Source organism: Ornithorhynchus anatinus, chromosome X1, assembly GCF_004115215.2.
Source record: "Ornithorhynchus anatinus isolate Pmale09 chromosome X1, mOrnAna1.pri.v4, whole genome shotgun sequence".
Classification (NCBI taxonomy): Eukaryota; Metazoa; Chordata; class Mammalia; order Monotremata; family Ornithorhynchidae; genus Ornithorhynchus; species Ornithorhynchus anatinus.
In genome coordinates, this window is record NC_041749.1 from 124,600,130 (window position 1) to 124,614,552 (window position 14,423).

General features: G+C 45.6%; 1 protein-coding gene across 1 annotated transcript in view; it reads left to right on the top strand.

The window, feature by feature from the left end:
* Nucleotides 1–667: 667 nt before the first annotated feature.
* The window catches only part of LOC100680566 (protein BEAN1-like), a 92,554-nt gene continuing 78,798 nt past the window's right edge, over nucleotides 668–14,423 (top strand). Inside the window, exon 1 of the mRNA XM_029049781.2 lies at nucleotides 668–737. The gene's annotated coding sequence lies outside the window, so the exon portion shown is untranslated. The remainder of the gene's footprint in view (nucleotides 738–14,423) is intronic.

The window sequence follows — 14,423 nt, forward strand, 5'->3', positions numbered from 1 at the left end:
AACAGAAGTTCATCTCTGCACAGTAGTTCGCGAAGCAAGTTTTCTGGGACCAAATCACTTGGCTTTGGCTAATCAGACAAATACAAATGACTTCTCGGGAAACACTCGTTGCAGGCTGAGTCCTCAGGAAATCGACATTTAAGTCTTTGGTCTCAGGATTCACGGGGCTCTAGAGGTCTTTTGGATGCCCCCGGAAATATTTGTTTTGACTCAGATTCCAGAGTTGGGGATCAGACTTGGGGTGAGATTAGTTAGGGGCGAGAGGAACCCTGAGGGGTCTGAAAGGGTCAGAGTCCTGTCTGCTGAAAGCGGTGTTGATCACAGAGGCTCCATCCTCCCCTAACTGGTGTTGAGCTCAGCTCCAGACCTTTGGTTAAGAAAGTCTCCTGAAGTCTGGGATAGCTGAAGCCATTTGGCCTTTTCTATCAATATTTAAATTACGACTCAAATGGCTGCATAATCCCTCCTCGAGAGAGAGTGGGTGTACTTTAGAAACAACGTGCAGCATCAGTTGACATCTGGCTGCAAAACAAAACAAACTACCATTAAGGACCTTTTTCTGTTTGTCTCCTCCTCCTCCGCCCACCCACCCCTCCCCACCCTCCCAACCCCAAATTCCCCACCCCCTGATTTTATCTACCTCCCTTCCCTTCCTCCCCTCCAGTCTTTTCTTTCATCTTCCCCTGCCTCTGGAAGCTCCATTCGGAAGGGAACAGGCAGCCAATACTCTTATGTCTGTAAGTAATCTTTTCGCTCTGCTTTAATGGCTTGCTTTGCAGCAACGTTAGGAATATTCAGTTTAGAGTGCTCTGGTGGGTAAGATAGCCAAGCAGGGCAGAAGCAAATGGCTTTCCGAATAAAAGAAGAAACTATTGTAGAGAAGAAGTGGGCCTTACTTATTCGGTATGCTCCTTTGAAGTCTGTTTTTGTTTTAATTGTGTTCTTTTTCTGCCTTTCCTTGTTCTTTCCTTTCTGGGGTCCACTTAGCTGGAAGTGTTTAATTGAGGTGGTTGGAAGACACGAAGAAATTCCACCTGCTTTGACAGTTCGAGGGAAAGGGGTCTTCGGGGCTGTGGAGGGACAGACAGTCCATAAGTCTGAGAGAAGCGGATCTGATTTACCTTTTACACTGTAATTTGCTTCTATTGGTTTTTCATGGTTATTTCCCTTGGGGCAAAATCAGTGAGGAATGGGGTGGGGGGCAGGAGGGAGGACCGGGGAAAGCAAAATTAAGAAAACATACGGAGGAGAGAGAAGGCACCCCCAGGTTCCTCCAGCAATGAAGTCGGATTTGTCAATAGATGTTTGATCTCAATGATTTAGTGATTAATCTGAAGCCAAAAAACATCCCTCCGTTTGGGTCTGGGGGACGGGAGAGAACACCGAGGGAGAGGGAAGGAGCCGGAATTTCATTTCAGGTGGGTGGGACAACCTGTCAAATGTAAATCATCCTTAATGTGAGACGTCCAGAAACTTTTTTAACCTTCATGCCCCTGTCTGTAAAATGAGGAGAGTGCTGCGTCTCTCCCTGTTTCCCTATGAGTGTTGTGATGAAAAAGATGAGGGAATCTTGCTTAAGAGCTTTCCATTTCTTGGGATCAAAGTTTTCAGCACAGAGAGGAGCTAAAACATGCTAGCAGAGAGGAGAGAGCATCTGTTTACCTCCAAGTACTAAATTCACTTCTCTCACTCGCAAAGGAAGGAATTAATTGAGAATCAATTAAGGACTGTATGGTCACCGCATTGCATAGTGATTGGAAACAACAACAGAACAGCCAGGGAAAATGGCATCGGGGCTGTTAAAGGTTAACATTAAATCTCAGGAATTAATATTGATTTATGACAGGAGGCAATTGGACACCACGGGGACAAGACGGAATAATTCCACTCCAGGTGATGTGACCAGTCAGTCCCTCACCTGATCGGACCAGTTTCTGAGATGTATTTAACTCACCACCTCTCGTAACTGCCTTAACATCTCGGGACAAGCCAGGGCTCTGTCCCGTGGGGGCTGCTGCACCTCTAAACATTAGCAAATCCATCCTGGATCTCCTAAAGCCCACCCAGCCGGGACTCTCCCTCCACAGGGGGACCAGGGCACTTTCCCTCCTATGCCCCTCGCCCCCCATGGTTATGGAATGGGAGGTCGACACCCAACCAATCAAGCGCTCAAATTTAACGTTCCCAACTAATAAGGCTTCGAAGATCCTTAACTTTTCCCTCTAGAGACTTATTAGGGATCACTCACCCATCAATCATTGAGAAGCAGTATGGTCTAGTGGCTAGAGCCGAGACCTGGGAGTCAGAAGGTAATGGGTTCTAATGCCGGCTCTGCCACTCTTTCATTCAATAGTATTCATTGAGCGCTTACTATGTGCAGAGCACTGTACTAAGCGCTTGGAATGTACAATTCGGCAACAGATAGAGACAATCCCTGCCCAATGACAGGCTCACAGTCTAAACGTTCGTCTGCTGTGTGACCTTGGACATGTCACATAACTTCTCTGTGCCTCAGTTCCCTCATCTGTAAAATGGGGATTGAGGCTGTGAGCCCTATGCAGGACAGGGACTATGTCCAACCTGATTTGCTCGTATCCACCCCAGTGCTTAGTACAGTGCCTGGCATATAGTAAGCACTTAATAAGTCAGCTGTGTGACTGTGGGCAAGTCACTTCACTTCTCTGTGCCTCAGTTCCCTCATCTGTAAAATGGGGGTAAACTGTGAGCCTCACATGGGACAACCTGATCACCCTGCATCTACCCCAGCGGTTAGAACAGGGCTCTGCACATAGTAAGCGCTTAACAAATACCAACATTATTATTAAGTACCATGATTATTATTATTATTGGCATTTTTCCTTTCCCCAGTAGCAGCGTTCTAACTCACACATTCACAAACCACTATGCCTAAGTGAAGGATCGATCTCAAACTGTATCCCAAAAGACTGCCCTCTCTTGCCCCACCCTCTTCTCCCCCCCACCCCACCCCCACCCCCTCTGCTCTCTACCTCTCACCCAAAGCCCTTCTTCATGAAAGTCTGGAAATGGACGCTAGGGATGTTCCCTGCTAATCCCCACCTCTCTGATCAGATATTCTGATTAGCAGCTGTCCATAGACTGGTTTATTACCTTTATTCATTTCATCATTTTTGGTTTCCTTTAGCTCTTAGCTGTTGCACCTGTTTTTATTCTGCTCCCCGCCGTATCAGTCGATCGCTGAATGTGAAAAATCTGGCTCTGCCTGGCTCCTTCATTAGACTATATACTCCTCGAGGATAGGGACCGTGTCTTCTCCTTATAGTGGACACTCCCAAGGGCCTAATTCAGTGCTCCGACCCCGTAGGTGTCGAATGAGGGTGAAATATTTAGGTTAGACAAAGAAGAACTTCCTGATAGTCAAGGCTTTGGGAGCCTGGGAAGAGTGTTCTGAAGAATGTGGTGGGATTTTCTTCCTCAAAATTTTTTAAGGACAGAAAGGCACATCATTATTAATAATAATAATAATAATGTTGGTATCTGTTAAGCACTTACTATGTGCAGAGCACTGTTCTAAGTGCTGGGGTAGATACAGGTTAATCAGGTTGTCCCACTTGAGGCTCACAGTCTTCATCCCCATTTTACAGATGAGGTAACTCAGGCACAGAGAAGTGAAGTGACTTGCCCACAGTCACACAGCTGCCAAGTGGCAGAGCTGGGATTCGAACCCACGACTTCTGACTCCCAAGCCCTTGCTCTTTCCACTGAGTCACGCTGCTTCCCTAATATTATTCCCTAGTGTTACTATTATTACAATAACTATGATATTTGTTAAGCACTCACTTTGTGTCGAGCACTGTTCTAAGCACTAGAATAGATGCAAGAATGATCAAGTCCATCTAAAGAATAGGATCTGAGTGCCTCACCAAATCCTTTCGGCTCAACCTTCACGACATCCCTAAAATCCACCTTTTCCTCTCCATCCAAACTGCTACCATGTTAATCCAAGCATTTATCCTAATCCTGCTATGATTACTGCATCAACCTCCTTGCTGACTTCCCTGCCCCTTGTCTCTCCCCACTCCAGTCTGCTTCACTCTGCTGCCCGGATCATTTTTCCACAAAAACATTCAGTCCTTGTTTCCCCACTCCTCAAGAACCTCCAGTGGTTGCCTATCCACCTTTGCATCAAACAGAAACCCCTTATCGTCATCTTTAAAGCACTCGATCACCTTGCCCCCTCCTACCTCACCTTACTACTCTCCTACTACAACCCTACCCACGCACTTCGATTCTCGTAATGTCACTGTACCTCGATCTCATCTCACCTATCGCATCTCCAACCCCTTGCCCACCTCCTCCAGGAGGCCTTCCCAGACTGAGCACCCCCCTTTCCCTCTGCTCCTCCCCTCCCGCCCTGTGCTCTTGCCCCCTTCCCCTCCCCTCAGCACTGCACATATTTGTATATATTACTCATTACCCTATTTATTTTGTTAATGAGGTGTATATCTCCATGATTCTATTTTATCTTGATGATGTTGTTTTTTGTTCTGTTTTGCTTTGCTGTCTCCCCCGTTATTGGGCAGGGATTGTCTCTGTTGCCAAATTGTACATTCCAAGCGCTTAGTACAATGCTCTGCACATAGTAAGCGCTCAATAAATACTATTGAATGAATCCTACCTCTGGCCTGGAACTCCCTCCCCTTTCATATCCGGCAGGTGAACGCTCTCCTCACCTTTAAAGTCTTATTAAAATCCCATCTCCTCCAAGAAGCTTTCCCTGACTAAGCCCTCATTTCCTCTTCTCCCACTCCCTTCTGTGTCATCCTTGCACTTGAATTTGTGCCCTTTACTCACCCCACAGCACTTATGTAAGATTTGTAACATTTATTTATAGAGAAGCAGGGTGGTTTAGTGGAAAAAGCACCGGCTTGGGAGTCAGAGGTCATGGGTTCCAATCCCGGCTCCATTACTTGTCAGATGTGTGACTTTGGGTGAGTCACTTAACTACTCTGTGCTTCAGTTACCTCATCTGTAAAATGGGGCTTAAGACTGTGAGCCCCACATGGGACAACCTGATTACCTTGTGTCTACCCCACTGCATAGAGAAGCAGCGTGGCTCAGTGGAAAGAGCCCAGGCTTGGGAGTCAGAGTCATAGGTTCAAATCCTGGCTCTGCCTCTTGCCAGCTGTGTGACTTTGGGCAAGTCACTTAACTTCTCTGTGCCTCAGTTACCTGATCTGTAAAATGGGGATTAAAACTGGGAGCTCCATGTGGGTCATCCTGATCAGCTTGTACCCCCCAGCGCTTAGAACAGTGCTTTGTACATAGTAAGCGCTTAACAAATACCACCATTATTTATTAGTACAGTGCTTGGCACGTAATAAGTGCTTAACAAATACTATTATTATTATTAATATTATGTCTTTCTCCTCCTCTAGAGTGCAAACTTGATGCGGGCAGGGAACATGTCTACTAAATCTGTAATATTGTACTCTCTCAAGCATTCAGCATAGTACTCTGCATATAGTAAGCTCTCAATAAATACCACTGATGGATTTGATTTCCTCACTGCTGGAGGCAGGGGAATGGATGGAATAACCTCGAGGAGTTCTCACTAGTTTTGTGATTTGTTTCAAATCCTTTTCTGCAGAAATGACTGTATCTGTGCTTCCAACTGAGATCATTCTTTGCAGATCAGGGCTCCCCTCTGACCTTTCATTTAAGACTGTAAAAGTCACGACTGATTCGGGGTCCGAATTCTCTATTGGCAGCTTGCCCCTACCCGTGTTGCTAAGCTGTGCTGCTGAGATCCTCTTCTCCCTTATAGATGGTCACCGCTTTCAATCGTCTCAGTTTCCAAGCAGAGTGTTTCTGTTTTTACATAAAGTAAAGGTAATGACATTATTGTCCTTTAATACCCTTCACCTTCAGAGCTCTCGAATAACAGCCCTTGTGATAACTCACTATGGTGAGCACAGTTTTCATTAGAAAGAAGCAGAGCAGGATTTGTTCTGTGTGTGAAGAGTAATAGTCACATTACTAATCGATTGTTGCATTAATTGATTGCCTGCTTGGCGCAGTGCACTGTACTAAGCGCTTGGGCAGTACAGCGTAACGAAGCCATGTGTTCTCTGCCCACGAGAAGCTTCCTCTCTAACAGGGGAGACAAACGTAAAATCAGTTACGACGAGACTGGTCAAAATAAATGAGCCGAGCAGACGAATATACCTGGGTGCTAAGGGGAATGAATGCTAGCCTTGGCTGAAGGGGTGACATGGCTCAGGGGACTGGAAAACCAATCGGGAAAAATCTGGTGGAGGTGGTGGGATCGTAGAAGGGACATGACTATGGGGAGAGCCGTGGTCCGTCCGATGTGGGGAGGGAGGGAGTGTCAAGCTGGAGAAATGGTATGAGCAAGGGGACCTGGGAGGGAGAGTCGAGAGCGAGGGTCAGGTGGGAGGTGGGCTTGGGAGAAGCAAAGTCTGCGAGTTGGGGAATAGTGGGCGAAGAGAGTAAATAGGTAAAATAGGACCAGATGGTGGAAAGCCTTGGAGCCGATGATGAGCTTTTGTTGGATGTGAAGAGACGCAAGGAGCCAGTAGAGGGTTTGGAGGGCAGGAGAGATTCTAGGCAGAACTGATGCTTCGGGAAGATGATCTGTACAGCAGCATGTTGCATTGATTGGAGTGGGGAGGTAGCTAATACAATAATCTAACCGTGTCAAGATCGGAGCTTTTACCAGGGCGGTAGCGGTTTGGGTGGACGAGAAGGGGTGGATCCGGAGATATTATGTGGGAAAAGATACGGTAGTGCACTGTGATAATCATCAGTGAAATGTTTGTAGCCACCTAGCCACCTATCCAGATGCACTGCAATGGAGTAGGGAAGTCGGTCAATCAATCCTATTTATTGAGCACTTACTGTGTGCAGAACACATAGTATGGAAACAGCATGGCCTAGTGGAAAGCACAGAGGACCGGGTTCTAAACTTGGCTTTGCCACTTGTTGGCTGTGAGACCTTGGGCAAGTCACTTACCTTTTCTGTGCCACAGTTTATTCATCTTTAAAGTGGAGATTAAATACTTGTTCTCCCTCCCCTTAGAAAATGAGCCCCTTGTGGGACAGAGACTGTGTCCGACTTGGTTTTCTTGTTCATTCATTCATTCATTCCATCATATTTATTGAGCACTTACTGTGTGCAGAGCACTGTCCTAGGCGCTTGTACCTGCTTGAGAAGCAGCGTGGCTCAGTGGAAAGAGCACGGGCTTTGGAGTCAGAGGTCATGAGTTCAAATCCCAGCTCTGCCACTTGTCAGCTGTGTGACTGTGGGCAAGTCACTTAACTTCTCTGTGCCTCAGTTACCTCATCTGTAAAATGGGGATGAAGACTGTGAGCCTCACGTGGGACAACCTGATTCCCCTGTGTCTACCCTAGCGCTTAGAACAGTGCTCTTCACATAGTAAGCGCTTAACAAATACCAACATTATTATTATTATTATTATTATTACCTAATTCAGTGCTTAGCATAGTACTTGGCACAAAGAAAGCTCTCAGTAAATGCCACAATCATTATTACCAGCGAAAGAAAACAGATTTCAATCCTTTTTCTATTGGATTGCAAAAGTATACAGAAACCCTCAGAGCATGAAGATATCATTGTTTGAAGGCTCTGTACATTTCATTCATTCATTTAGATTATTCCAAATGGCAACTCTGTTTGCCAGGTAAATTTAATTAGCAAATTAAATTCACACTGCCGCCCGCTTTCAGCCCGGAGCTCTGCGTGCCCCCTCCCCTTAACCCTCCCTGAGACGGCAGCACACACTCCAACCCCCGTATTTGGGTTCATTTGGTCTTTAAACAAAGAAGCAAAAGATTTCCCATCAAGATTTGGGAAGCGGTGTGCCTTAGTGGAAAGAGCACGGGGCTGGGAGTCAGAAGGACCTGGGTTCTAATCGCGGCTCCACCGCTTGTCTGCTCTGTGATCTTGGGCCAGTCACTTCGCTTCTCTGGGCCTCAATTACCTCATCTGGAAAATGGGAATTGATACTGTGAACCCCATGTGAGACACGGACTATGTCCAACCCGATTAGTTAGTATCTACCCCAGCACTTAGTAGAGTGCTTGGCACAAAGTAAGCACTTAAATATCAGAAAAAAAGTGCATTGGCGATGCAGAAGGGAGAGGGAGAGTAGGGGAAGCGTGGGCTTAGTCGGGGATGGCTTCCTGGAGATGTGATTTTAATAAGGTTTTGAAGGGGGAGAGAGTGGTGGTCTGTGGTATCTGAAGGGGGAGGGCGTCCCAGGCTGGAGGGGAGGACATGGGCATGGGGTTTGCAATGAGATAGATAAGATCGAGGTACAGAGAGTTAGGCTGGCATTAGAGGAATGAAGTGCGCAGGCTGAGTCATAGTAGGAAATCAGCCAGGTACGGTAGGAGGGAGAAGGCCCGATCGAGAGCTTTAACGCCAATGGTGAGGAGTTACTGTTTGATGCAGAGAAGGGTGGGCAACCACTGGAGGTTCTGGAGGAGTGGGGAAACATGGCCTGAACGTTTTTGTTCAAGAACTCGATTGGGGAGAGCGGGAGGCAAGGAGGTCAGCGAGGAGGCTAATTGCAGAAATCAAGTCAAGATGATATCTACACCAGACTACTTGTTTTGTTTTGTTCTGTTTTGCTTTGCTGTCTGTCTCCCCCGTTTAGACTGTGAGCCCGTTATTGGGCAGGGATTGTCTCTATCTGTTGACGAACTGTCCATTCCAAGTGCTTAGTACAGCGCTCTGCACATAGTAAGCGCTCAATAAATACTATTGAATGAATGAATAATACTGAACAATGAGACTTCACCCTGCTGGGAGTACCCCCTGGAACTTGTTTCTATCGTGTGGCTCAGGGGAAAGAGGCCGGGCTTGGGAGTCAGAGGTCATGGGTTCGAATCCCAGCTCCACCACTTGTCAGCTGTGTGACTGTGGGCAACTCACTTCACTTCTCTGTGCCTCAGTTCCCTCATCTGGAAAATGGGGGTTAAAAGTGGAAGCCCCATGTGGGACAACCTCATTACCCTGTATCTACCCCAGCGCTTAGAACAGTGCTTGGCACATAGTAAGTGCTTAACAAATACCATCATTATTATTAAAAGGGACCAACATGCTTTTCCCCATATATGCCAGACAGTCTATATGGAACACCCTAGAAATGGAAGGATAAGGGAGGAGGGAGCTGTGAAAAAGGGATTTTTCCCAACCAGATTTTCAGGTCCCCTTTTATTCTCCATTTATAGCCACTCCCTTGGAGAACTCATTCTCTAGGCTATAAGCTCATTGCGGGCAGGGAATGTGTCTATTGTTGTATTGTACTCTCCCAAAGTGCTTAGTATAGGGCTCTGCACACAGTAAGTACTCAATAAATATGATTGACTGACTGACTACCATCTCTATATGGATGATTCCCAAATCTACATCTCTAGCTCTGATCTCTCTTCTTCTCCACAGGCTCATATTTCCTCTTGCCTTCAGGACATCTCTACTTGGATGTCCTGCCGACACCTCAAAATTAACATGTCCAAAACAGAACTCCTCATCTTCCTACTCAAACCCTGTCCACCCCCGACTTTCCCATCCCTGTAGGCAGCACCCCCATTCTCACTGTCTCTCAAACTCATAACCTTCGAATTATCCTTAACTCCTCTCTCTCATTCAACCTGATAGAGAAGCAGTGTGTCCTAGTGGATAGAGCATGGACGGGCCTGGGAGTCAGAAGGACCTGGGTCCTAATCCCAAATTCACCACTTGTCAGCTGTGTGAATTTAGACAAGTCACTTAACTTCTCTGTGACTCAGTGACTTCATCTGTTAAATGGGAAATAAAACTGAGCTCCACATGGGACAGGGTATGTGTCCAACCCAATTGACTTGTATCTACCCCAATAATGTTGGTATCTGTTAAGCGCTTACTATGTGCAGAGCACTGTTCTAAGCGCTTGGGTAGATACAGGGTCATCAGATTGTCCCACGTAAGGCTCACAGTTAATCCCCATTTTCCAGATGAGGTAACTGAGGCCCAGAGAAGTGATGCTTAGTACAGTGCCTGGCAACTAGTAAGCACTTAACAAATACCACAATTATTATTATCATTGTTATTACTATTATTATTCAACCCACATTTTCAATCAATCACCAAATCCTGTCAGTTCAACCTTCACAACATCTCTAAAATCCACTTTTTCCTCTCCTTCCAAATTGTTACCATGTTAATCCGAGCATTTATCCTAACCCACCTTGATTACAGTATCAGCCTCTTCGCTGACCTCCCTGCCTCCTGTCTCTCCCCACTCCAGTCCCTACTTCATTCTGCTGCCGGGATCCTTTTTCTAAAAAAAGGTTCAATCCATGTTTCCTCCCTCCTCAAGAACCTCCCGTGGTTGCTTATCCACCTTCGCATCAAACAGAAACTCCACTGACTTTAAGGCACTTGATCGCCTTGCCCCCTCCTATCTTACCTCGCTGATTTCCTACTACAATCCAGCATACTCATTTGGCTCCTCTAAAGGCAAACTAACTCACTCTACCTCGATCTCATCTTTCTCACCGCTAACCACTCCCCCACATCCTGCCCCTAGCCAGGAACTCCCTCCCCCTTCATAACTGACACACGATCACTCTTCCCATCTTCGAAGCCTTATTAAAATCATATCTCCCCCTGAGAGGCCTTCCTTGACTGAGCCTTCATTTTTTCTTCTCCCACTCCCTTCTGTGTCGCCCTTGCACTTGAATTTGCAAGCTTTAATCACCTCACATCAACCCCACAGCAACTGTGTACATATTCATAATTGATTTATTTATATTAATGCCTGTCTCCCCCTCTAGACTGTAATCTCGTTGTCATCAGGGAACTTGTCCGGCAACTCTGTGACACTGTACTCTCCCAAAGATTTAGTATACTGCTCTGCACACAGTAAGTGCTCAGTAAATATGACTGATTGATTCACTGATTGATGTCAGACAGTTTATATGGAGCATTCTAGAAAAGGTGAGGGAACTGTGAAAAAAGGGTTGTTTTTTTCCAACCAGATTTTCAGGGACCCCATACAATCTCTCCTTCTAAACTGTATACTCCTTGAGGGCCACGATCATGTCTGCAACTAAAAATAGTAATTGTGGTTTTTGTTTAGCACTATGTGCCAAGCACTGCGGTACACACTGGGGTAGCTACAGTACAATTGAGCCTGTCATTGGGCAGGGATTGTCTCTATCTGTTGCCAAATTGTACATTCCAAGCGCTTAGTACAGTGTTTCGTACATAGTAAGCGCTCAATAAATACTATTGAATGAATGAATGAATCAGATCCAATCCCCAGTCCCACCTGGGGCCCACAGTGTAAAGGGGAGGGAGAATGGGTATTTAATCCTCCTTTTACAGATAAGGAAACTGAGTTACAGAGAGATGAAGTGACTTGCCCGAGGACACACAGAAGACAAGAGGTGAGCTGGGATTAGATCTCAGGTCTCCTGACTTCCAGTCCTGTGCTAACTCTATTGTACTCCAAGAAGCATTCAGTACAGGACTCTGCCCAGTGTAAGTACTCAATAAATAATGTTGATTGATAAAAATATCCCCTTGGGGCTTCTTTTCAAAGGGATACTGTGAGCCCCATGTGGGACAGGTGCTGTATCCAATGTGATTATCTTGTATCCATTCCAATGTTTAGCCCAGTGCTTGGCATATAGTAAGTGCTCACTTAATACCACCACCACCATTCTAAGCAATATATTAATATACTGAGAAGCAGCATGGCCTAGTGGAAAGAGCCCTGGCATGAGAGTTAGAGGAACTGGGTTCTAATTCTGGCTCTGTCACTTGTCTGCTGGGTGACCTTGAGCAATTCACTTCACTTCTCTGTGCCTCAGTTACCTCATCTGTAAAATAGGGATTAAGACTGTGACAAGGGACATAAACTGTGTTCAACCTGATTAGCTTGGATTTACCCCAATGTTTTGTACAGTACCTGTCACATAGTAAGTGCTTTAAAAATACCATTAAATATATAATTATTAATAATAACATAATTACTATCATAATAATAACCAGATCTTCTAGATCAGTAACAAAAGACACGTGAGTGCAGCTCTAACCTAAAGCTGACTTTCCAAGAATCCTGACAATTTCACTTCAGGATTATTTTTTTGCAAAATTCAATTCCATGAATTCACAACATTTCCTGTTGGATCCTTTCTAAAAAGCTAGAATTTATCATCTCTGGTGTTATTGGAGGAAAATGTTGGCTTAATACCATCACAAACCCCAAATCTTGGTGTCCTTCACGTGGGTCATCAGGCACAAGGAAAAGATATGCACACGAGGTACTTTTCTGCCGGAAAAACTTCAAAAATTACTCTTTTTCCATTTCTAACCTCGATTTTTACCTGAAATCTTTACCATTCTTGCCAAAAATTTGATCTTCAATGAAATTGTTTTTCTCCAATTTTGGCCACGTCAGTTATTCTACAAAGATGTGGTCCAAATCTGCTAATGTTTGCATTCAGACAAGCCTTCATATTTCAGATTGGAAATAAATTATGAGCTTGTGAAATTCTCTAAAGCTCCTCTTGGATTCCCCAATAAGCTTCCCTCAATGCCCCCCAAAATCCCATCTCCCCACTGCTATTCTCTCCAACATTCCCAAACCCTAGGTTGACCTCTGTTCCTTCACTCATCATTAAAGTAACAATATTAATAATGATAAGAATAAGAATAATGAGAACAACAATAACACTGGTATTGGTTAAGAGTTTACTATGTGCCAAACACTGTACTATGCCCTGGGGCAGATACAAAATAATCAGGTCAGGCACATTCATTCAATCGTATTTATTGAGCACTTGCTGTGTGCAGAGCACTGTACTGAACGCTTGGGGAAGTACAATACAGCAATAGAGAGAGACAATCCTTGCCCACAAAGGACAATCACTCATCCTGTCCCGACTGGATTAATGCATCAGCCTCCTTTCTGGCCTCCCAACCTCCTGTCTCTCCCCACTTCAGTACATACTTCACTCCGCTGCCCGGATTGTCTTTCTACAAACACGTTCAGGGCATGTCACCCCTCCTCAAAAATCTCCAGTGGTTGCCTATCAACCCCATATCAAACAAAAACTCCTCATTATTGGCTTCAAAGCTCTCCATCACTTTGCCCCCTCCTACCTCACCTCCCTTCTCTCCTTCTACATCCCAGCACGCACACTCTGCTCCTCTAGTGCTAACTTTCTCACTGGGCTTCCATCTCACCTGTCTTGCCACCAGCCCCTGGTCTATGTCCTATCTCTGGCCTGGAATGCCCTCCCTCCTCAAATCTGCCAATCACTCTTCCCCCTTTCAAAGTCCTACTGGAGGTGCACCTCCTCCAAGAGGCCTTCCCAGACTAAGCCCCCCTTTTCCTCAGCTCCCTTTCCCTTCCACGTTACCTCCACTCGCTCCCTTTGCTCTTCCCCCTCCTCCCCGCCCCACAGCACTTATGTATACATCTATAATTCTATTTACTTATATTGATGCCTGTTTACTTGTTTTGATGTCTGTCTCCCCCTTTCTAGACTGTAAACCGGGTATGGGCAGGGATTATCTCTCTTTATTGCTGAATTGTATTTTCCAAGTGCTTAGTACAGTGCTCTGCACACAGTAAGCACTCAATAAATATGATCAAATGAACAATAATAATAATTATGGTATTTGTTAAGCACTTACTATGTGCCAAGCACTGTTCTTGTGAATAAATGAATGAATGAATGAATGAATGAATGAATGAATGAATGAATGAATGAATGAGCTCACAATCTACAGTGGGGGAGACAGACATCAATACAAATTAACAGGGATCAGTATAAATAAATAAAATTACTGATATATGCATAAATACCGTTGGGTGGGGATGGGGGGAAAACCAAAGGGAGTGAGTCAGGGTGACAGGGAAGGGAGTGGGAGATGAGGAAAAGTGGGGCTTAGTCTGGGAAGGCCTCTTGGAGGAGCTGTGCCTCCAATAAGGCTTTGAAAGCGGGGAGGGTGATTGTCTGGCAGATTTGAGGAGGGAGGGTGTTCCAGGCAGAGAAGTAGGACGTGGGCCAGGGGTTGGCAGCGAGACAGGCGAGATTGAGGCACAATAAAAAGGTTAGCGGCACCAGAGGAGCAGAATGTGCGGGCTGGGTTGTAGAAGGAGAGGAGCAACGTGAGTTAGAAGGGGAAAGGTGATGACGAGCTTTAAAGCCAATGGTGAGGAGTTTTTGTTTGATACGGAGGCGGACAGGCAACGACTGGAGACTTTTGAGGAGGGGGGTGACATGCCCTGAACGTTTCTGTAGAAAGATAATCCGGGCAACAGAGTGAAGTATGGACTGGAGTGGACACAGTTTCTGTCCCACATGGGGTTCACAATCAAAGTCAGAAGGACAGCAGAGAT